We start from the raw sequence: 22,713 nt of genomic DNA, 5'->3' as shown, positions 1-22,713 counted from the left end.
CTGAGTCTGCTGTGCCAGACCCACACCCAGGGCATGCTGAAGCTTCTATTGAGACTGGGTTTAGTGGTGCGCACCTATAATCCCAGCTCTTGGGAGGCTGTAAACAGGAGAATCACGATGAGTCCAATCTAGTAACAAGACCCTGAACACCTGTAGACCTTCCCTAAAATACAGAAAAAAATAAATAAAAATAAAATACTTATAAAAATAATAAATAGTTTATATTGAAGTGACTTGGAAAAATAGAGAACATTCTTAATCTTCCAAGAATAAAACTGAGGCCTAGAAATTATCTGATTGCAATTCCTTGTCACAGTGAACAGGATGGTGGTTTGGTCTCTGAGACTCAGTGAAATGCGTGTTTGTAGGTCTTTTGTTGGCATAGCTACAAAATGTTAGATAGTCCAAGCTTCATGGTACACACTTCCGGTGAGAGGTAGTATATTTCTTTGTATGTTATTTGATGTCCATGTTCTTTGTTTGCAGAAAAATGTAAGTTTTCACTTTGTTGTCATTTGTTTGGGTACTTTCTTTTAGTATTTCTATAGCAGCTACTATACATGATACATGGTTAGCTGAAACAGAAAGGATTTTCTCTTTTTAAATAATAATGAAATATCTCAAAAGAGAAGTTTCTCTCTTCATTCTTTCTAGGGACTTCAGGTAATGCCTCACATCCTTCCTGACTACAGAGGACTCACGGTCCTCTTTTTTATCTTCCTTACATTGCTATATTCCAGCATCTGGAGGGCGATTGTCAGAGAGGTTCTTTGCTGCTTACCATTCCACCTTCATCTGTTTGTCGTCCAGATTTGGAGTTCTACACCCCAAAAGTTTGACAGAAAAGAATACTTAAATTCAAATGATGTATTACAGGAAAATGTGCATTACCATCAATCTGCCTCAAAATACTCACCTCAGTCTGAATATATTTATCCCATTGTTCTTGACACTTTCTGAAGCAGTTCTAGAAGAATTCTTTCTTGTCTTTAGTTATACCATCATGGCTGCCTTGATATTCTGAATCCATTCAAAAATTTTAACCTCTGTATTAGCTACTGTCCCAGTTTTTTGTTTGTTTTTTTTTTAACCAGGGATTGAACTGAGGCCCTTGTGCTTGCCAGGCAAGGGCTTATTCTACTGAGCCATCTCCCCAGCCCTGTCCCATTGTTGAGACAAAGTACCCTAAACCCACAGCTGGAAGGAGGAAAACTTTGTGTGGCTCACAGTTTTCACTGAGTTCAGTCCAAAGTCAGTTGGCTCCAAGGTAGAAACAGCAGGGTGCAAGGGATGGGGAATGAAAGCTGTTTAACCTACATCAGCCAGCAAGCAGAGAAAAGGGAGGTGCGGGGAACAATAATATACTATTCTAGGTTAGATCCTTGGTGACCCACCTCTAACCGCATCCCACCACCAGTATAACATTCAGCTCCTGGAGTCACTCACCAGCAAGTCTGCAGATGAGTAAAGCCCCTCCTGGTTGAATCGACATCCAGAACTTCTCTAGCAGGTGGGAAGAGCAATGGAATAAGAATGCTTGTGTTTGAGGCAAGGCAGACTACTTAAAGGGTGTTTCATGGCAATATTTCTTTTACTGTGTTAAGTTTTTAAATTTAAACATGTGCCAAATGGTTTGATCACATTTTCATTCTTCATGGCTGCTGTTTACTATGAAACACACTCTGAGGAACTTGCCACATGCTTTGTATGTGGCCCTGGAAGGGAGACACTCAATAATGCAAGTAACATATAAGTTTAATAAGAGGTTAGAAAAGCAAACAGGCCAAGCATGATCCCATTCCACTTGCCCCAAAATTAGTTAACAGTACAAGGATTCCTGAAAACCATAAGCATAGATTTTTTCACTAGTCTGTGAGTAAAAGCCTACCTGGAATACTAATTTAGGCAGCAAACAACATAACCAGGTATGTGTGTTGGCTGAGAGGTTTATGAGAGAACAAACTAGGAGACAGGAAGTAGTCTTCAGTAGCAAGTTGGCAATAATGTAGCTGTTTGACCTTATCCATGTCACTTTCTCCTAAGGGCCACATTTTATCATTAATGGAAAGGAATGCATGGGTGATTCCAACAGACCACATCAATTAGGCTTAAGTTTTTAAACTGGCTTAAAAATGAAGGAAATGTATTAGATCATGAAATGGGAAACTTAAGAGTAGGCTGTCTTCAGATAGGATTTAATTTAATGTCCCAACTATGTGGCCTAAAGATCCAGTTTTAATATTAGCTTCATTGGAGGCTGGTTTCCAGATGGCAGCCAGAAGTCAGAGGCTATTGGGCACCTCAGGTAGTAAGACAGAGTGTGTTTACATAAGCTCCCAGAAATCATTCTGGAAGTTACACTGTTTTTACCAGCTAGGTAGCAAGTATTTTATCCCTTACAATAACCATGAGCTGGGAAAATGAGCATACTAGGTTGTATAACCTATATGTGTTCCAAGCCTGGAACAGAGAGTCATTTCTCTGGAAATAATTGAATCTTTACATGCAAATCAAAGGTGAGAGGGAAAAGTTATATGATGGTTTATATCTAGATATTCCCTTAAAGCTCTTGCAACAAGTTGGACATTGGGAAAGTGTTTGGATTATAGTTGACTTGCTGATAGAAGGCATTTTAGTTGACTTGCTGTTAAGAGGTGGAACTTGCTCAGGAGAGGTGGGTCACTGTAGATGTGATTTGATGGGGTGTGTCTTGGTAGGGTGCGTCTCCCTTCCTGGCTCTTCCCTTCATCCTCTGCTTCCTGTTGACCATGGTGTGAACAGCTTTCCTCCACCATGCCCCTCTGCTCTGCTGTCCTGCCTCAGAGCCCACTGAGCATGGACTAAAGCTCAACCAAAATAACCCTTTGCTCCTTTAAATTGTGGGCATTGAGTATTGTATCTCTGCAGAAAGAAAGTTACCAAAAGGGTGAGCGAAATTCTGAAGACAACAAACAAGTTTCTACTCTGGATCTCCTGAGTTTCAACGTATTATAGTTGGTTTTTCTGCCCCAGTGAGAAGCAAGTTGACTTTGAGCACAACAGTAGATGCCACTTGAAGATCTTTGTGCTTGGAAATTTCCATTGCCTTTGAATTTTGCCATAACCGTGTGCCAAACAGGAAACCACACAGTGACTTCTTAGCTCAAAGCTTTTTGGTTTTGCTGACAGTTAATGAGAATAAAACACACACAGTAGGAGAAAATATACACACATACCTCACACAGGGAATATTTTTATTTTACTACTCAGTACTTTCCATATTCTGAGTTTCTACTTCTCAAAACTCATATAAAGCTTTTCTCCATAATTTCAAAGCTTTCTAAGAATTCTAATAGAAAGCTTGACTTTTGGTGAAGCCAAATCATATTTCTCCTTCACTTGTTCCTTCAATACAGACAGAGAGAGAAAGAGAGAGAGAGAAAGAGTGAGACAGAGACAGAGAGACAGAGACAGAGAGACAAAGACAGAGAGAGACAGAAACAGAGAGAGAGCAGAGACAGAGAGAGACAGAGACAAAGAGAACAGAGAACAGAGAGAGACAGAGACAGAGACAGAGACAGAGACAGAGAGAGAAACTGCTATCAGAAAACATGATGATAAAGAGCTTTACTGTTTACAACATTTCTTTTTTTTCTGTATTTTAGGGAAGGGTCTACAGGGTGTTCAGGGCCTGACTACCAGATAAGATTCATAGCTATTCTCCTGTTAACAGCCTCCCAAGTGCTGGAATTACAGGCATGTGCCACCATGCACAGTCTCAATTGCCTTCTCAGTGTGCCCCATGTGTGGGGCCAGCACAGCAGGCCTGGGGATTGAACTCCAGCCCGTGTGCCTGCTTGCAGATGCTGTCATCTGCTGAGCTATTTGGCTGGCTCTGTTTACAACATTCAAGCAGTGATAACAAAGGGCCAAATGTAAAATAAAGAGAACCCTGGAAGTTGGACAATTTTGGGTTAATTCGGTAGATAAACATCAATGTAACTGAACTAGATTCGTTCCACTTCGCACTTGTCCTTTCTTATCATGCCTTAATATCTTCTTAGGTGACTCTCATGATCCCAAGATGGCTGGTACAACTCCATATGCAGAATGCTGATAGAAATTCTAAACAGAGGAAAAAGTTTTTCCTCCTCCTTTTTTAAAAAACAAAGTCATATAGTTTTCTGAGCAGATTTCTTAGGTCTCTTTGGCCAGAATAGTGTCAGATGCCCATCCTTCATCCTTGGAAAGGTGAATAAATCAGTTGGTTTCCAATCAGGTCCACCTTCTAGGAGGTGGGGAAAGACCTGCCCTTACATCACATGGTTGCCTGATACCTGGAACAAACAGTCTGCACAAAGGATTTTTCAGGGAAAAAATTCAGGAACAGATTGTGCAGAATGCAGCCTGTCTCTTTCTCTCTCTCTTAAGTCCTACTTCATCCCCATAGATTGTCCTCACATCTCACTGAAAAGGGGTTCAGAACAGGACTGTTGGAAATACCAGTTTGCCACAATATCCAGTTCATCCTCTTCTTTGGGGCCATAGGAAGAAGGGCAAGCATCTTAATAGTATTGTGTCTTGGTTTAACTCCTATGAGATGGAATAACATCATAATATCTCCCTCACTGGACATTTTTGAAAGTCAAATGAAACAAAATATGAAGAAATGACACATAAATGTACTAGCACACCATAGACATTAGTTCCTCTCTTGCTTTTGCATTCCCTCTTACTTTCTTTTGCCTTCCAACTTCCATCTATGGTTCTAGAAAGAAGAGGGTCACATGGTAATAAGTACAATACATTTTCAAATAACTGACTTTTAGTTTATTTTAAAATTTAGGAATCTATTCTATGAAGTAAGTGCTAACATATTCATTTTGCTTCATATTTCAGTCTGCATAACCTTAATCTACCTGGATTCAGAGCTCACAAATTTAGTGCTTCACCTTTGACTTCTGGTCATCTCTTACTGGCCAACTGTTAGAGAATTAATCAAGAAGAGACTGGCTGGCTAAGTTCCATCATTTTTCTCTTACAATTTCCTTGTACCATCTTGGTTTTAGATGTCCCTTTCGTGCAGTGTTCAAGTTATAATGCTATATGCTTAGCTAGCATACAGAGGTTTTACTAGAGTGTCAATGAAGTTGAAACTGAGGTAACAAAGCTTTGATGAGAGCTGACTTCCAGAGAAGAGTTCAGAAGATGACCAGAAATGAGAGAGGAGAAAGAGATGGAGGACACACTGAGCAAAGAAAACCATATACATAAATCTTTGGTGGGAAGAAAGTATCACTGAAAGTCTTACAAAGAAAAAAATAAACTCATTTCAGTGAAGGAGAGTTCTGGCAGGAGGTGTGGCTGGAAGGCATTCACACTTTGTTCTGTCAACTATGAAGACATTCAAAGGTTTAGTCAGGGAAGACACATGATCAAACTTGTTTTAGTAAAATCATTCTCATAGAGGATGAAAGGAGGCTTTGAGTTGTTTTTTTTCTATGTTGGATGAAATATCAGTCTGTGAACCAGAACTGTAGGAAGGAGGAGGAACAGTTTTGGAAAGGAAGACAATGAGCCATCTCAGGACACAGAGTTTTAGGCGTTCTTGGAAGATGGAGATATGTGTTTGCCACTGGACTCAAAAAGTAGACACTTGTCCAATGCTGATTGTAGAACTTTCTGTTTTCCTTAAGCACCTTCAATACCACTTATTGTTTAGAATTTAGAATACGTTTTTGGAGAAAACTTAATTGTAATATATTTTGTGGTTATCCCTTTCATGGTGTGGTAGTCAAACTTTGCAAGGAATTTAATGCTAAACACATAATTCTGAGGACAATTTTATAGTAATCACCCAAAATGTCACATGCAAAATAATGTAAGAGATCTGTCCACCAACTAGAAACCCAAAGAATCCAGCTGAGGGCCTAGATCCCATGGCCTTGTCCTGTGGGAGTTCCACTGAAGATCAGGTGCCCAGAACAATATCTTGTGCAAGTCTGTATCAAAGACCTGTGCAGAGAAGACCAATGATGGCATCAAAAAAGTTTGTGCCAGGGTGAAGAATCTGTGCCACCAGGCTGAGGAATCTGCACTTTATCCAAGAAGTAATGCCCAAAGGTAAGGACCAGAGCTCCTCCAAAGAGAACCACATCCTCAGTGACAACAAGGAGCTGAGCTCCTTTGATGATGAGAACAGCTGAGTTCATATCAGGAAAGCCAGCATTAGAAGGCTTTCCTGGAGAATCGACAATGCATCATCTTCCCCTCTGATTTTCCATTTCTGCTGCTGGCAACAATCTTCAGGTGGGCCTTCTACACCCGGCATTATGCCGTTTCACTTTATCTGAGTATGACAAGTTGACCATTAGTTAACTTGCCACAAATAGTTTTGAATTTATTATTCAAAAAATTTTCAATGAATTAGGTAGTCAAAGTTTTCCTTGACAGAACATGAGCACCTTTGTCTCAGGAGGTTATTTTATACTCAGAGAAGTGTCCAAAGTCTTGCTCGTTATCAGAGATTTCATGTCTGTGCTCATTATGGAAGGAAGGCAACTCTTTAGCTTCTTATAGAAGATGGGTGATGTGCTGACAGTCTTCTGCCCTTGGTCATGATGATTTTTGCAAATGGTCGTAGTTTCATAATGTTACCAAAGGTAGGCAATAAGAAACAAGGAGATTTTTTGTTTTGCATAGGGGAAGAGGACCAAGCGATAGAATGAGAAGGGGGATTTAAAATAATCACGATGTATTATGTACATTTACCAACTCCCCAAAATTAATATAAACATTACGTACAACAAATGCATGCTAATGAAGATCTTCAAAAATTAAAAACTAGTATAGGAAAAAAATTCCTTGAGCGAATTCCATCTAGATTTAAGATCTGTTTATATGTAGCTTGACAGTTTAATCCTGGAAATCCTATTCATTTCTCAATTCTTTTCAACTAAAACCTAAACAGTACATAGATTATATTTCTTTATCCTAAGAATTGTTATGGTTATGTGGATGGAATGTAATAACTGGGATCCTGTTAAGCTGTGATCCATAGAACACAGAAATATGAATATAATATTTGATCATTGACTCTACTGTACAAGTCCCTGAATTAAGTGCTAATATACATTGCCAGAAATGGAGAGAATTCTCAGATAACTATCATAGTGAGGAGCCAAAACCATTGGGCTGGATAATGGACAGCTTGTCCATTTTTTGAAAAGATTTATTTATTTATTTACTTACTTACTTGGTATAGGGTCTTTCTATGCTGCTCACTCATAGTGATCCTCCTGTCTTAGCCTCTCCAATGCTGGGATTACAGGTGTGCACTATAATGCCCAGTTTCATTGGCTGGCACAGAATGGGCATGGCATGGCATGTGGTATCAGGGACAGAACACAGCTCCTTGTGCTTGCCAGACAGGCTCTTAGTCTGCCAAGCTATCCCCCAGGCCCCACTTACCCATTTTTGAACATCTACATGACTAAAATCTAATACTACACAATGACTTCTCAGTTGAAAATGTAAAGGATAGCTGAAATCTACTTACTTCAAGGTTTTTATGTCATTGTTAATGAGTGACTGAGTTAGTGTTAAGTTTTAGAATACATTTATGAAGATGCATGTGAGGTTGTACAAATATGCAAAATTCAATCCATTCATTTTATTAGTTAAGTCATAAATTTTATTCTGTTTTGTGCTATATTCTGTGTCTGTGTTAAGCATGGAAACTGTAGAGTCAAGCAAACATGACCTTGTCTCTCAAAGCACCTAAGATGTGGGTGCAAAGTACTGCGTTAAGCATCATGTTGCAGTTGATATGATGTGAATCCTGAGCATAAATATTGCTTATTGCTGAGGAACAAGAAACAACATCGAAATAGTAGTGTGAAATTAGGAAACATTTCCAGGAAGAAGTAATGACTGCTGAGTTTTGAAGGATGAGTAACAAAAAAATGAAGAGGATGATGCACAGTGAGAGAAGAAATGGCAGCCTGGGGGGACCTGGTCAGCACAGCGGAGGAGGTGTGTGGGCTGAAGCAGAGATGTAACTACAGCTGGAGTGAAGAGGGGGCAGACGTCTGATGGAATGGGATAAATGGAGGGAAGATAAGGCTGGAGAGGGAGGCTGAATTAGGATGTAAGAAGTTTCTCTTCCAAATCTAATAATTTGCATTGTATCAAAAGTCCTCTTCATTTGGAAGTCCCCTATCCCATCCAACCTCTCTTTTGTGGAGCTTACCACAGATGCTGTTTCGGCCACATGACTGACTCACGCCTTTCCCCCTTGCCACACTATCAAAGTCCTTTGTGCTTTTGATTCTGCACCACAGATCCCTTTGCTTATAATGTTCTCTTTGACATAAACTCTATGAGGACAAGGACTTGTTTCTATCTCCAGAACTTATTGTAGTACCTGGCACATGGTAGATAGCTGCTGCCTGACTGAATGTATCACTGAAAGACATTGGGAGCCTCTGAAAATCCTTATGAAATGAATGATTTGCTCAATTACCTTTCCATGTCAGAAATAATCTCAAAGAATGAATTAGAAGATGAGCAGACCAGAAGTAAAGAGAATAACTAGAAACAGCCACTGGAGTCCAACCATTAAGAACAGGTGAGTGTGAAGTCAAGTAATATAAGAGGGACTGGCAGGAGAAAGTGGGTTGGCTGGGTAAAAGACAGACATATAGATTAGAAAGCTTAGACTCTATAGTGTGGCATTTAATTAGGTGAATGGAACAAATTAAATTGAGATATCAGGGATAATTATTAGAGGTTCCATTTCTCAAGAATGACTGAGGCAAGAATTAGTGCGCGGCAGGTTGATAACCTCCCACGATTAATATCTGGGGAAAGGGAGTAAAAGGGAAGGAAAGGCAAGAAAAGAAGCAAAGTTTGGCAGAAGCTGGGCACTGATGGGGTTGCAGGAAGGTCTCAGCCAACCCTTTGATGGTCTCTTAAACATGGATGGCCCTTAGAGTGGCATGGAGTTCGAGGGGGAGGCTATGTCAGTCACTCAGTGAGTGTAGTTCAGCAGCTGGGGACACCTGTCTCTAGTCATACATGGGGATCGGGCTAGGCCATCACAACAGCTACCACAATTCTTCTCCATTTCAAGCTACTAAGAGGCATCTCTGAGGACAAATTTCAAGGCTAAGACTATACATTCAGTTCTCAAGTATGCAGTTTGAAGCCTGTGGGTCGCCTGAAAAAAAAACAATTCAAAAAGTACGGGTTAGAGGTTAATGTGGAGAAAATAGCAGCAAACGGACTTGAGAAAAAGAAAGGAGTAGTACCATAAAATGGTCTTCTCAGAGGGTAAAGAAAGAAATTCCAGGCAGGGAAAAGCAATGACTATGTCTGAACCAGGTAAGAAAAAACTCCAAATTGGCTACTTAATTTAGTGAAATAGCCTGACCTCTGCCAAAGAGCTTCTGTGGGATGGGGTGGAGGCTGAACTGTGATGTGTCAGGATGCATAAGCAGTGAGGAACATGGGTGTGAAAGTGGGGTAGAGTACTTTTCCAAGCCTCTGCCTATGAAAGAAGCTGACTCCGAGCGTGATACTACAGAGGGCTGTGTTGATCAAGCGAGGTTTTGGTGGGTGCTCCTTTGTTTGTTCAATGGAGAAATAGGAAATGATTTTATGCCAAAAGCAAAAAATTTATTGAAAAGTTGAACATCCTGAGAAAGGAGAGGGTCAAGAGATGGAGAAGGAGTTTTCCAAAGCACAGAAAAGTAGTGGGGGATGTTTGGAATGAAGCCCTTCCACTAGGACGGGAGGGAAGAAGGATAAGGAACAAGCAAGGCCCCGTGAGTGAGGCTGCAAACCCACAGCCTCGGTGATAGGAGAACTGAGGTGTGCAGTTTAAGAAAAGGATGCAAATTTTAAAAGAATCGTTTAAAGGAATATCTGACTTCACTTATTCACTCAGCGAATCTTTACTTAGTGTTTCTATATGTCAGCTCCACTGCTCGCAGCTGGAGTTCCAGAACTGACTTAGTTCAGCCTATTTCCTGCCAGTAGGGCAGTTTTTCTGGTATTTATGTGCATTCACACAGGAACTTGGGCTTAAAATAGTTCTGTGATTGTCTCAGCCCTCCAGTGGCCCAGACATATTTGTGATACAGCGAACTTTTCCTACGCATTGTTACGTACAGTGAGCGGACAGGCTCAAGTTCATGTGTAGCTAGCTGCATGTTTGGACATGATTAACGTTCAGTCAAGGTGTTGATTTCTTCATTTTGGTTATAACAGGTCTTTGGTAAGGGTGCATGATATTTGACATTGTACTACATATGACAGGTACAGAACTCCAGTAAATAATGTTTTTTATTTGTTCAATGACTTCTAAATTGTAACTAAAAATAAATTTTAAGCACCGGGGAGATAGCTCAGAGGCATAAGTTCCTGCCTGGCAAGAACATGGTCCCAAATTTGATCCCCAGTACCACAAAAAATTAAATGAATAAATAAATATTTAAGTGATGTGTTTTAATGTATAAATATAATGAATGCAATTTTGTAGTGGTAAAAATTTAGTCCCATCTCTGCACATACTAATAATGAATGTATTGCTTAGATATTCTTGGCTATAATTCTCTGCTATTATTTTTTGGACACTAACATCCAAAATGTGGAGAAAGTAGCAGAAAATGGACTTGAGAAAAAGAAAGGAGATTTAATATTTGCTGTCACTAGTCACTTACTTGAAATTCTTAACAATTTTAGAACATGTAGGCACCTATTTTTGTTTATCCTGGGCCCTGAATATTATATAGCTGATTTTTCTGCTGTTACAGAAGTTATGTCTGACAAGGAAGACACACATTTAAAATAAAAGACTAAAAGAAAAAATGATATTTTGTGAATTTTGAAAGGAAAATAAGCACAAACAATGAAATGAATTGAACGTTTTCAGTGAAGAGGTGTGGTGCTCCGGGGGTACAGGAGATTCCAGCCTCATTCACGGTGGGAAGGTGAGCTGAGATCTCCATCACCCTCAGTTTGCCAGCAGGCATTTCAGTCACCCACAGACACGCCCAGGACTGTGGTGCACTGATCTGCTGGGTGTTTCTTAGTTCATTCAGGTCAGCATACCGTAGGTCATGGGTCCATATTCCAAGAAAGAGTGTGTTTCTCTTTGCAGAGTTCAGTGTCCATGGCATTGGGGAGCTTGGAGATAGGAGAAAGGCTTGGGAGACACATGGGTATATGCGCAACTGCATAGATGGAAGAAATAACCCATGGGTGGTCGCATTCTCCTAGGACAGATGGAGGAGAAATATTAATGAATGTATAGAGAAATGAAGTTTGCAAATGGAGCTGAGGGAACTAACATCTTAGTTTTGACTTGTTATTGCAACATGGCAATAGCAGAAAAGAAACAGTTTTCTGAGAGTAAGAATAATAGGAAGAATTTAGAATTTAAGACAAAGGGTGTGGGCATATTATAGGTATTTGGGACAAAACTCCAAAGAGAGGAGCACAGTTGAATCAAAGCCATCTTTGGCAGTGAGAGAGTTGGTTATATGAGTGCTGGGCCTGAGGACAGGGCAGGTGGGGGCCTGGGTATGACAAAAGGATTTCATGCAGCGAGGAGCTTTTCCTCTGCCATACCATTCTGTCTGGAGCCCTCCAACCATGGCCTGAAACTGTGAGCCAAAATAAACCCCTCCTCCTCTAAGTTCTAGTGTCAGGTAATGTGTTTCAGTGACAGTGAAAGCCACCAAGGTTATCCAATGGCCAAGAAACAATCCTGGCAAAGTCAGTTCTGCTCTGCTTCTGTGACAGGAAGGAGGGAGGGAGGAGAGGATACACCTAGAGGTGAGAAGGAGTCCTGTCCACAGGAGAGAGTCACAGACCTCACCAGAACAAGGTTGGAGAAAGCCTATGAGGAACATGGTGAGGGCTGCCTCTGCTTCCAGCACATGACCAGGAGAAGCATCAGTTAGCTGAAAAAAGGTCCAGAAATGACAGAGGTGGTGAAATTAGTGAACAAGGACATGGAAACAGCTTTTATAAATGTGTTCCATATGCTCAGGGCTGCAGAGAAAAAGGCAAACACAGTGAGGAGATAAATAGAAGATATTTTTAAGAAGAACCAAATGGAACTTCTAAAGATAAAAGCATAGTATCCACAATAAGAATTTAGCTGGGTGAGATGAACAGTGGATTGGAGGAGGAGTGACAAGGGGATTGAACAAAAGACTGTTGAAAGCCAATTACAGGAAGGGAAAAAACACAAAAGGTAAAGAAGGGTTCCAGAAGACTGGCAATGTCCAAAGTTGTTGACTTGAGCTTTTTACAGCTCAGCATATTAATGTGGCTTTACTTTTTATACTTCATTTTCATACTTTTCTGCTGGATGGTTAATACCAAGATAAAGCAAGACATATATAACAAGAAATGTAATTTTTGTATCTGATAAGGTCAGTCAGGGATTATGGACTACTGAACTATATTGGGAGATACTGCTGAATTCAAGCACCTACAATATTTAAATGACAATGGAATGCCCATCTCTGACAAAACTAACCAAAAAAGTGGATAGAAATGAACAACGCTTTTGTATCTGTATACTCAAAATAGTTAGGATAGATATACAGCACTATTCTCTTAATTCAATGAATAGAGAGGTTTGTTATAATAGTGTTTTGAGACAGGATATCAGGTCTGCATCTTGTATAATGAATAACCACTAAGACAACAATAAACAATGTATTAATTATTGAAAATGTGCCAGTAATCGGTTGTAAAACTATCTCACTGATATTTGTTTCTCAATAAAATTATTTTTTTTAAGAAAAAAGAAGAAGGTTTCCAGAGCATTCTAGAGACAAAGATAGTATCTACTGGGAAAACTTTGGAGACATAAGCCCTGCACATACTTAAGCTTGACAAGATAAAAATGGGAGCCAAGGAGCAGATATTCTGGAATGATAGTTCCCTAGGGATGTGGAGGGTTGTGGCCATTGACTTATTTAAAAACTGCTTACCAAAGCACACTATCATTTGTTGAGTGCTTTTGTGTGCCATGTTTTGTCCTAGCTCTGGGGCACACAAAGATATGCTGGGCAGAGCTGGTCGCTGGTCTGTACAGCAAGGATGCCAACACCAGATGCTCATGTGGACATTTGCGAACATACCCTGGACATCATGCAGCACAGTCACCCTATCTTGGGAGGAAGTGCTCCTTAAATTTGGGTCCAAGATGCCACCATTGTCTCGCTCTAGCCTGACAACTGGGTAGGGCAAATTTGATATGATAGAAAAAGCATTGGCTTTAGGATGAAACTGCTCAATCTCCACTATTATTCAAGTAGTATCACTCATGGTGCTGTAAGCAGTGTTTGGGGGAAACCTGAGCCTCTGGCTTCTGAAGAAGAGCTGCCCTTCATGGAAGCTGCACCTCTGAAGACAACCAACCAACAGCACCACCCAGATGTGGGCCTTTGTACTTGGTCCACTGCTTCCTCCTTCACACCCACCCTGTCCTTTTCATGCTTCCATCTTCTAACCATTGATTTTTGGCATGTTTCTGTCTTTCTTACTAGAGAGCAGGCACCATGGGGACTAAGACTGCCTCCCCTATGTTTTTAAATTGCCAAACATTTTCTAATAGTGGTAATATAATATAATATAATATAATATAATATATATGATAAACACTTACATTTTAAATATAAATTTCAGCAACATTAATTAGTTTCATAATGCTGTATCATCATCACTGTTTTTTTTCCCTGAAGCATCTTGCAGAATCTTTGTATCCTTAACACAGTGCACTATGATTTTAATCAATGTTTATTGACTGCATTGTGGGCTTGATGCATGAATCAAGCCAACTGCCTAGGAAGTCATTGTAAATACACAGCAAGCAGGACATTCTTTGATGCCATAGGAAAAAAAATGAGAAAATAGAGGATGTACAATTGAAGTTGTCACTAGTAGGAGTGATTACAACAAAGGAAATAGCTTTACAAAGAACCTGCACTAATGAGGAATCATGTAGCTGCATTTGATGAGAAGCTGCATGGCAGAACTGAGTGACCTCTTCCAACAGGCGACAGATTCCCTGGCTAATGGGCCACTTTCAGTAGAGGCTGCCCTGACGGTCTTTTGCAGGTGGATTTCTGCCTGAAAGTGTTCAGGAAATGCTTTTGCTGTCTAATACATTTCCTTCCTCTTCTCTGACAGGAGCATATGCTGGTCCTCTAATATTTTTGGGAATAAACAACCAAATTGATGATAATAGCACCCTAGCCCCCAAGTTTTATTAACATTCAAGCTCCTGGGCACAGGTATAGAATGAAAGGGATGGTGGGCTTGATTTCACAGGGATAGGACAGTTCTAAGAGTGGAAATCGAGAGAGGGAAACAGGATAGCAATCAGGAATTTTAGGTCAAGTAGGAAAATTGACAAAGTTTTGTTCTATTCTAGTGTTATTTTCCAAAGTATATTAAATACATAGTCTACTTCTTTATACACCATTTCATTCTGCACTATGGAGAATTTCTCATTTGACTGTGCTATCAGCCAGGAATGGCCCAAGTCAGGGGCCCAGGAATACGATCCAAAAATACTTCTGTAAATGAGGTACATTGGAAAGTGTCAGAAATACAGGGGTTAAGCCATTCCCAGACACCTATGAGTTGTAAGTCTCTTTGAGTATTTCTGTTTACACATATTTACATGTCACATCAGAAGTATCATAAATCAGGCTCACTAAATTATTATCTGATTTTTTAAATGTATTTAGTACAGGTTCTACAGAGTCACACTACATAGATTGGACTCGTAGTGACCCTCCTGTTTTCAGTCTCCCAAGAGCTGGGATTATAGGCATACACCACCACACCCAATCTCAATCACAATCTCAGCATGCCCCAGGGGTGAGGCCAGCACCACACTCAGGGGATCTAACTTGTCTGATATTTTTTCCCCTCCCTGAAGCACTTGTCTAATCTCCTAACCTAAACAATGAATCTAAAAAGAGCTCAGTGTCTCTCTCCAAGGGCAAGAGGTACAGATTTTACAGGAGCAAGATTCATGGCTGACTTTGGCCTCCATGAAAGTTCTTCTTTCTGCTTCCAAAGAAAAACCCGTTCTCATCCAGGGTGTCCTCAGTGTCTAGGTTTTCTTCTTCATGGGGAATTTTTGCAACTAGGGCAACTGTCATTAAGATAAGAATGGTAATGAGGAGGAAAGAATCAGCCTGTAGTTTGCCTAGTGATCTATCTTTATTGAAGAACAACAAAGGACATCATTTATTCCCTGAGACTGAGGTCAGGAAACATGCAGCCAAACTCGATTATCCATGTATTGTTTTCCTGTGTGATTTCTCTCATTTTTGTCCCAAACTACCCTATATATTTATGTCCATAAGAGAATCCTTTTTTTGTGGTGCTGGGATCAAATTAAGATTGTTATACTAGGCAAGTACTCTATTACTGAACTACGTATGTATTCCCTTAGAGAATCTTGATCAGAGATGCAAACTATAAATAAATAATAAACAACAACCCAACATAACTAAAGAGATATTTAATCTCAACAGCATTCATAAATTTAAAATTTAGCTTGTAGGCATTTAGAAAGGTCATATAAATGTTTCTAATGGCAATTTATCACCTTTCTGTTGGTGTACTAGCAAAAAGAAACCCTGAAATGACACCCAGCATTTGGAGGGAGATTTAACATTGGACAGGCACTAACTAGGAATCAGTTGTCCTTCAGCATGTCAGTGAGCTCTAGTGGTTTGTGGCTTAAATAAGGCAAGCAAGCAGGAAGTGCAGGAGCATAATACTTGGCATCTTTGATGGGTTCTTTTTTTTTTTCAAATCAAATTGGTAGGACAGTTTCAATAATTAACACACTGCATACATTCTTCCTAGTGGTTAATTGCTGTACAAGATGCGGACATGATATCCTATTTACAAACACCATTAGAACAAATCATTCTATTCATTAAGAGAATGTAACTATATATCTATCCTAACCACTTTGAATACACAGATACAAAATGGACATTCATCTATATCCCCTTTTTTGTTTAGTTCCGGTATTTGAATATTACAGGTGTGTAAACTGAGCAAAATATTCTAAAAGAGTCCAGTAGCCCATAATAGTATTGGGTCTTCTGTTTAACTGGCAATGTCAGAAATTATTGACCTGAGTCCCCTACAGCTCAACATAACACCATGGCTTTACTTCTTATATTTCATTTTTATACTTTTCTGCTGGATGGTTAAGACCAAGGTAAAGCAGGACCTATGCAACAAGAGTTGTAGCTTTTGGGTCTGATAAGGTCAGTGAAATCCCCCCAGGATTTATCCTGAGATCCTGTATCTCAGATAATATGCATCATAGAGACCAGCTGTGCTTCACAGTCACCAGCCTAAGAAACTAAAGTAACAGAAAGCATAACCATAACTATTACTAAGGCAACTAACAAACTGAAGTGTACTGGCTGTGGGGGCATCTTCTGCTACATTAGCATTGGACTATTTTAATCTCTGAAATAGCCTCTTTCAAAGGAACGACACAGGGATGTCATAGGCAAGACTGGTTTAAGACTAGGATTTATGTTATGTACACGGTAGGGGGCAGGGAGCTAAGGGAGCATCCTTTGAAATTCTGTCTTTTCTTTATTGCCTTTTAAAAATTATTTTAATTAATTATTTTAATTGGCAAGTGTGTGCATATTTTGGGTACTTTCCTTCATTGGGACAAGAAGTCTGACACCTGTAACTTCAGGGAGGAGGGGCTATTTTGGTAGAAACAGGTAGGGCAAGTGTGCTGAGCCCATGGAACCCAGGAAACAGAGAGAAGAGAGGACCAGGGGCAGGAATACCCCCTGTACCATTCTAGGCCACATCCCCTGTACCTACCTCCTAACCGCACACTCTGATACAAGTGATGAAGCCACTGAGGTCAGTGCTGCCAGGATTATTCACCTCCCATGCCCATGAGACTTTTGAGGGACATTTAGATCTAAAATGTAACATACTAGGACAACTCATTTCATGTATTCAATGTGTAATGATTAAATCAAGGTAATTAGCATTGACATGTCCTCAAACATTTGCCATTTCCATGTGTTGGGAACCTTTGCACCTTTCTATTATCTTGCAATATGTACTCCGCTGCTGTATATGACAGTTACCCTACTGTGCTATAGAACACTGAAACATATTTTTCTTATCTGTATTTTGGTACCTATTACCTAACCTCTCTTTATCACCTCACAGCTATGCCTCTTAGCCTCTAGTGACTACTATTCTACTCTCCACTTCAATGAAAACTGCTTCTTTAGCTTTTACAAATGAGTGAGGACACTCAATGTTTTTCTTTCTATTCCTGGTTTCTTTTGTTTAACATGATGTCTTTCAGTTGTATCTACACTGCCACAGAAGACGATTTAGTCTTTTATGGCTAAATAATATACTATTGCATAATTATACCATCTTCATCTACAAGTGGACACCTCAATTGATCCCATATCTTCTCTATTGTGAACAGTGCTACAGTAGGTATGGCAGTAGAGCTATCTCTTCGATATATTAATTTTATTTCCTTTACATATATGCGCAGTAGTGGGATAGCTGGATCATATGATAGTTCCACTTTCAGAGTCTAGAAGAATTTCCATATTGTTTTCCATATTGACAGAGGATGAGAAAGTTCTGTCACAAGGGTGGGGGTGGCACTGGGAAGGAACTGCCAGTCTCGGAGAACACAAAGCTTAAGAAAGGAAACAATCCTCAAAATAAGCCTCTCTGCAGGCTTGGTACAAGTTCAACTTACACTGTCCTCACCCCGTGTCCCAGCACACTGCTGCTCTGAAGCCCTCTCCACCAGCCTCTCCTTACCAGCTCTCTCAGATTATCTGCTCTGCAATAGGGACCTGTTATATCTGGTCTGCTGGTAGCTCCCTAGACAGTCTGCCTCTGCCTCTGCCTCTGCCTCTGTTACCCTAGATGTGTGTGGAGTCAGAGATGCCTGCTCAGGTCAGAAAAGCTCTGCCAGGCACTGTAGTCTCCACTGCAGCTCCAGAGTACCCGTTTTGAGCTTTCAGGGAAGAGCACTGAAAGGAACACAGGGTTACAGGTCTGAGGCAGCAGTCATACAAACTACTGTTGGGAAAATCTTGCCTGCTCCCTGCTTTTGAAAATAAAGGCCTTGGAAAGAAGAGCAGGCTCATCTTTTTACACACTGTTTCTGACCACTTACAGGCTACCTGGCAGAGTTGAGTATTTTGCAAACGAGACCATTTGTCCTGCCAAACCTAAGACATTTACTATGAAGCCCTTGCCAAAGAGGTATTGATGTAATTTGATGTAGAATTGTCATCCCAGGACTTGACAAATGCTTAAGAGCCCTCTTTTCCTGAATAAAATGTTCTTCAATCCTAGAAATTTTAGAGGATCACTGTAAATTATTCCCTAAGGAATAAATTCACAAAGGGGGGTAAGAAGTAAAGGACAGCACAGAAAGGAGAAAAATAGTCACTGACAACAGCCCTCCCTGCCAGGGTGCCATGAAGGTCTCTGACTTTTTTAAAAATTTTAACAGCATTTTATTTAATCTAATATATCTGTAAGTTACCATCTGGACATAAAATCAATATCTTTAAATTACTAATGAGATAGTTACATTTCGTGATTCATTCATATTGTCCTCAAAATCTGACGTGTATTTTACACTCACAGTGCAGCCTAGCCCAGTGCAGATTAGCCCAATCTCGAGTGTTTGGACAGCTTTGTGTGGAAAGTGCCCACAGTCTCTGCCTTTTGTCTTTAGTGTGCTTTCTGAGGCAGTTACCAATGATAGTGGGTGCAGCTGAGTACTCATCTTGAATTCTACAAAAGAGAGAGAACTTAATATGTATATATCTGCTAAACTTCTTTATATAAATATGATTTGACCTGTGATCAATGGAAAGAGTAATAAGAGACAAAGGCAAGTTCACAAAATGGCTTTTCCTTCACTCTAGAAACCACTAAAAAACTAATTTCCCTCTATAGCTGCTGAACTGATTAATTTTATTTCTCTCCCAAAAGGGTGATATTTTACTCACAGAGGTGACCTCAAGGCAGAGTGTACTGTCGTTCTGGAAGCAGTGGACACATTTTCTGACTGTGGGACAAAGAGGCAGTCAGGTGTGAAGTTTTGATAGCTATTCCAGGGTCCTAAGTATAAAATGCATTTTGGAATAGGTAACTCGCTGCAGCCCAAGACAGGAAGTGATGTTTTCAGGGGGATGAGATGTTTGGGGCAGGGTGGCCAGGAATGGCACAGCATACAGGAGCAGGACGCCAGGGGCACCTGGTGGTCCCTAGGGTGGAATCTGCAAGTCCTCTGCTTCCTGCTCATCAGTTTCCCTTGAGACTCATTCCTGCTCGGACATCTTCAGAAAATTCATAGATTAAGCTTTCCTTTTTTGGATTTGACACTGTTTTAAAAGCAGGAAAGGACAATGGGCTGCCTATCTGATAGTCTTGCAAATGAGAAAACCCCTGGGGGAGCCTGGAAGGACGCAGCCTGGTGAGCCAGGCTATGATTTCGGTTATGAGTATTCACTTCTCTCCACTTTCTCTGCCCTCTAGCCTGCAAGTGGTCAGGTCACGTAGCTCTTGGGACGACTATTCTGCTTAAAAATAAGACAACATATTATGTCTGCATCTCTCTGAATAACTACTATGTAGACAACAATATGCAATGTATTAATTATTGTAACTGTCCTACTAACCTGTTCTGAAACTGTTTTATGGTTATTTTATCTTTTTTCCTCATTAAAATGAATGAAAAATTAAAAAAACAAATAAGAGCCTCTGCTCTGAAATGGCTTAACTTTGAAAATAACCCCTACTAATGTGTTGTTGTTTCCCAAATATTCTTGAGACTGGAATAATCAGTTGTAGACTTAGAGATCAATCATTTGGAGTTGTTTGGAGTCTTTCCTCCATAGCTGCTGTGGAAATGTAAATCCCACAGATTAGAATAGATTTTTATTCCCATGTCCTCAAGAAATAGTTTATGGTAGGAGTTGTTCCTTTGCTAAAGCTATAACACAGCATCTGAGGCTGGGTTTTATTGAGCTCACAGTTTTGGAAGCTAAAAGTGCAAGATCAGATAGGACCACCTATGTGGCTCTGGCAAGGGAGTCCTTGACTGCGTCCCAACATGGTGGATAGCATGTGGTAGGCACGTGTGCAAGAAGGAGAGATCACATGAAGAGGCAGAAAGCCAGAGAGGGAACAGTGGTATTCAGTAACAACTCAGTACTGGGAATGGAATCCAGTTTCCTCTCACTGAGCAACATCTTCAGCCCCTTTAATTTATTTATATTATTTTTAGACAGAGTCTGCTTTAGTTGTTTCGAGAAGATTCACTTTTGATTCTCCTATGTCAGCCTCCCTAGGAGCTGGTGTTACAGCCGCCTATTACCACTTTCAGTTACAACTCACCCATATTGAAGGGAACTCACTCCCTACATAAGCACAATCCACTCTGAGGAATGGGCTCCCAAGTACCCTACCTAACCCTAAATTCCCCTCTTAAATGTTATTCTACCTCTTAACCCCATCCAATGGGGACCAACACAAATGAATCATAGAGTGACAACTCCACATCTAAATTACAACAATACTTCTTTGGTGAAGGGCTTCATAGAAAATGTCTTAGGTTTGGGGGGCCAAATGGTCTCTTTTGCAAATATTCAACTCTGCCCTCTAGCCTGCAAGTGGTCAGGAACAGTGTGTAAAAAGATGAGCATGAATTGCTGTACAGATTTAATGCAATCCCTATCAAACTACCCTGAACATACCTCACAGAGCTGGAGAAATCATTGCTAAAATTTATTTGGAAACAGAAAATACCTAGAGGAGCAAAGTCAACCTTGGACAACAAAGACAAGGCAGGAGGCATTACAATTCCTGACGTGAAATTATACTGCAAAGCTACTGTGATAAAATCAGCATGGTCCTGGCAGCAAAATAGACATGAGGATCAGTGGAATAGATTAGAAGATGTAGAAGCCTCTAAGAACACACTCAGTCATCTTATCTTCAACAAAGGGGCCAAACACACTTACTGGAAGAAAGATAGCCTCTTTAACAAATGGTGCTGGAAAAACTGGTTCTCCACATGCCAAAACTTGACCCACGTCTGACACCATGCACTGAGCTAAAGTCAAAGTGGATTAAATATGTAAACATGAAAACAGAAACACTAAATCTCCTGGAAGAGAAAATAGGAGGAACTCTTGAAGACATAGGGGTAAGCAAAGAGTTCATGAACAAAAATCAAATAGCACAGGTAATACTTGAAAGAATTAACAACTTGGACCTCCTTTTATTGAGAAGTTTTTGCATGTCAAAAGAAATTACCAACAAAGTGAAAAGACAACCCACAAATTTGGAAAAAAAATCATGACAAATAAGTACTCAGACAAAGGTCTACTCTCTAGAATTTATAAAGAACTAAAAAACACTAGGGGCATCCAAAAATGGGCATCAGAGATGGTAAACGCAATGAGAACCATAATGAAATATCAAATATCCCTGCCAGAATAGATCTAGAAAAAAGATTAAAGACAGGAAATATTAGTGAGGATATGAGAGAAGAAATCTTTGTATACTGCTGGTAGAAGTGTAAATTAGTTTTTCCTTGTATCTTTATGTATTTTACTGGGTATTCTATGTACCGAAGTACTTGTGGCTTAGTGTTTGTCATTAATCTGGGAAATTTTTCAGTCATAATTGTTTTAAATATATCTCTTCTATCTAAAAAAAAGAGATGAACACACACTTCTCAGAGGATGAAATTAAAGAAGCAAATAAATATATGAAAAAAATGCTTCACATCACTAGCCATTCATGAAAGCAAATTAAAACAACATTGAGATATCATCTCACCCCAGAAAGAATGGCTATCATAAAGAAATTACCCAATAACAAATGTTGGAGTGGCTGTGGGGAAAAAGGAGCACTTCTCCACTGCTGGTGGGAATGTAGAGTGGTGCAACAGTTATGGAAATCAGTGTGGAGACTCCTTAAAAAACTAGGACTGGAAATCCTATTCAAGCCAGCTGTCCCCCTACTGGGAATTTTCCACAGGAACTGAAAATGTCATATCATAGTGATACATGTGTGCCTATGTTTGCAGCAGCACAATTTGTGATAGTCAAGAAACAATCAAGATGCCCATCACCTGAGGAATGTATAAAAAAGATGTGGTTTTTTATACAATGGAGCATTACTCAGCTATAAAGATTTATAAACTTGAAGCCTTTATATTAAAGGGGATGCCACTTGAAAATGTACTCATAAGTGAAATAAACCAGACCCACTTGTGTAAATATTGTATAGTCTCCATAGTATAAGAACTTAAAAGAAGAAATACAAATAGAAAGATATAACGCAATTAAAAGGAACGCGAGAACTTGAGGATTGGACAATGAGGACTGGACAAGGAGAAGAGCTGGGAACAGGACAGGGGCAAAGCCATACATTTATATGCACTAGATGTGTAAGGCAATGATCCTGAGAAACATCAACAGGTTTTCAAAACTAGCAGCTAATTGGTAGGATTCTTACCCTAACTATATATACTGATACCTATGAACTAAGCAACTGTACTGAAGAAATCAATATGTAATAGAAGGGTCACACTTGAAATGCCTGTCATTCTGGTCTTATAAATATGTACTGCTT

At 39.9% G+C, this 22,713-nt stretch overlaps 1 long non-coding RNA gene across 2 annotated transcripts in view; it reads right to left on the bottom strand.

Moving 5' to 3' along the window:
* Positions 1-299: 299 nt before the first annotated feature.
* The window catches only part of LOC111813976, a 62,727-nt gene continuing 40,313 nt past the window's right edge, over positions 300-22,713 (bottom strand). For both annotated transcript variants that reach the window (XR_002819079.1, XR_002819080.1), the window contains one exon: positions 300-575. This is a non-coding gene — a long non-coding RNA (uncharacterized LOC111813976). The remainder of the gene's footprint in view (positions 576-22,713) is intronic.

This window comes from Octodon degus, unplaced genomic scaffold (assembly GCF_000260255.1).
Source record: "Octodon degus isolate 3935 unplaced genomic scaffold, OctDeg1.0 scaffold00250, whole genome shotgun sequence".
Classification (NCBI taxonomy): Eukaryota; Metazoa; Chordata; class Mammalia; order Rodentia; family Octodontidae; genus Octodon; species Octodon degus.
The sequence above is the reverse complement of the archived record's forward strand: the minus strand, read 5'-3'. Positions and strand labels throughout refer to the sequence as shown.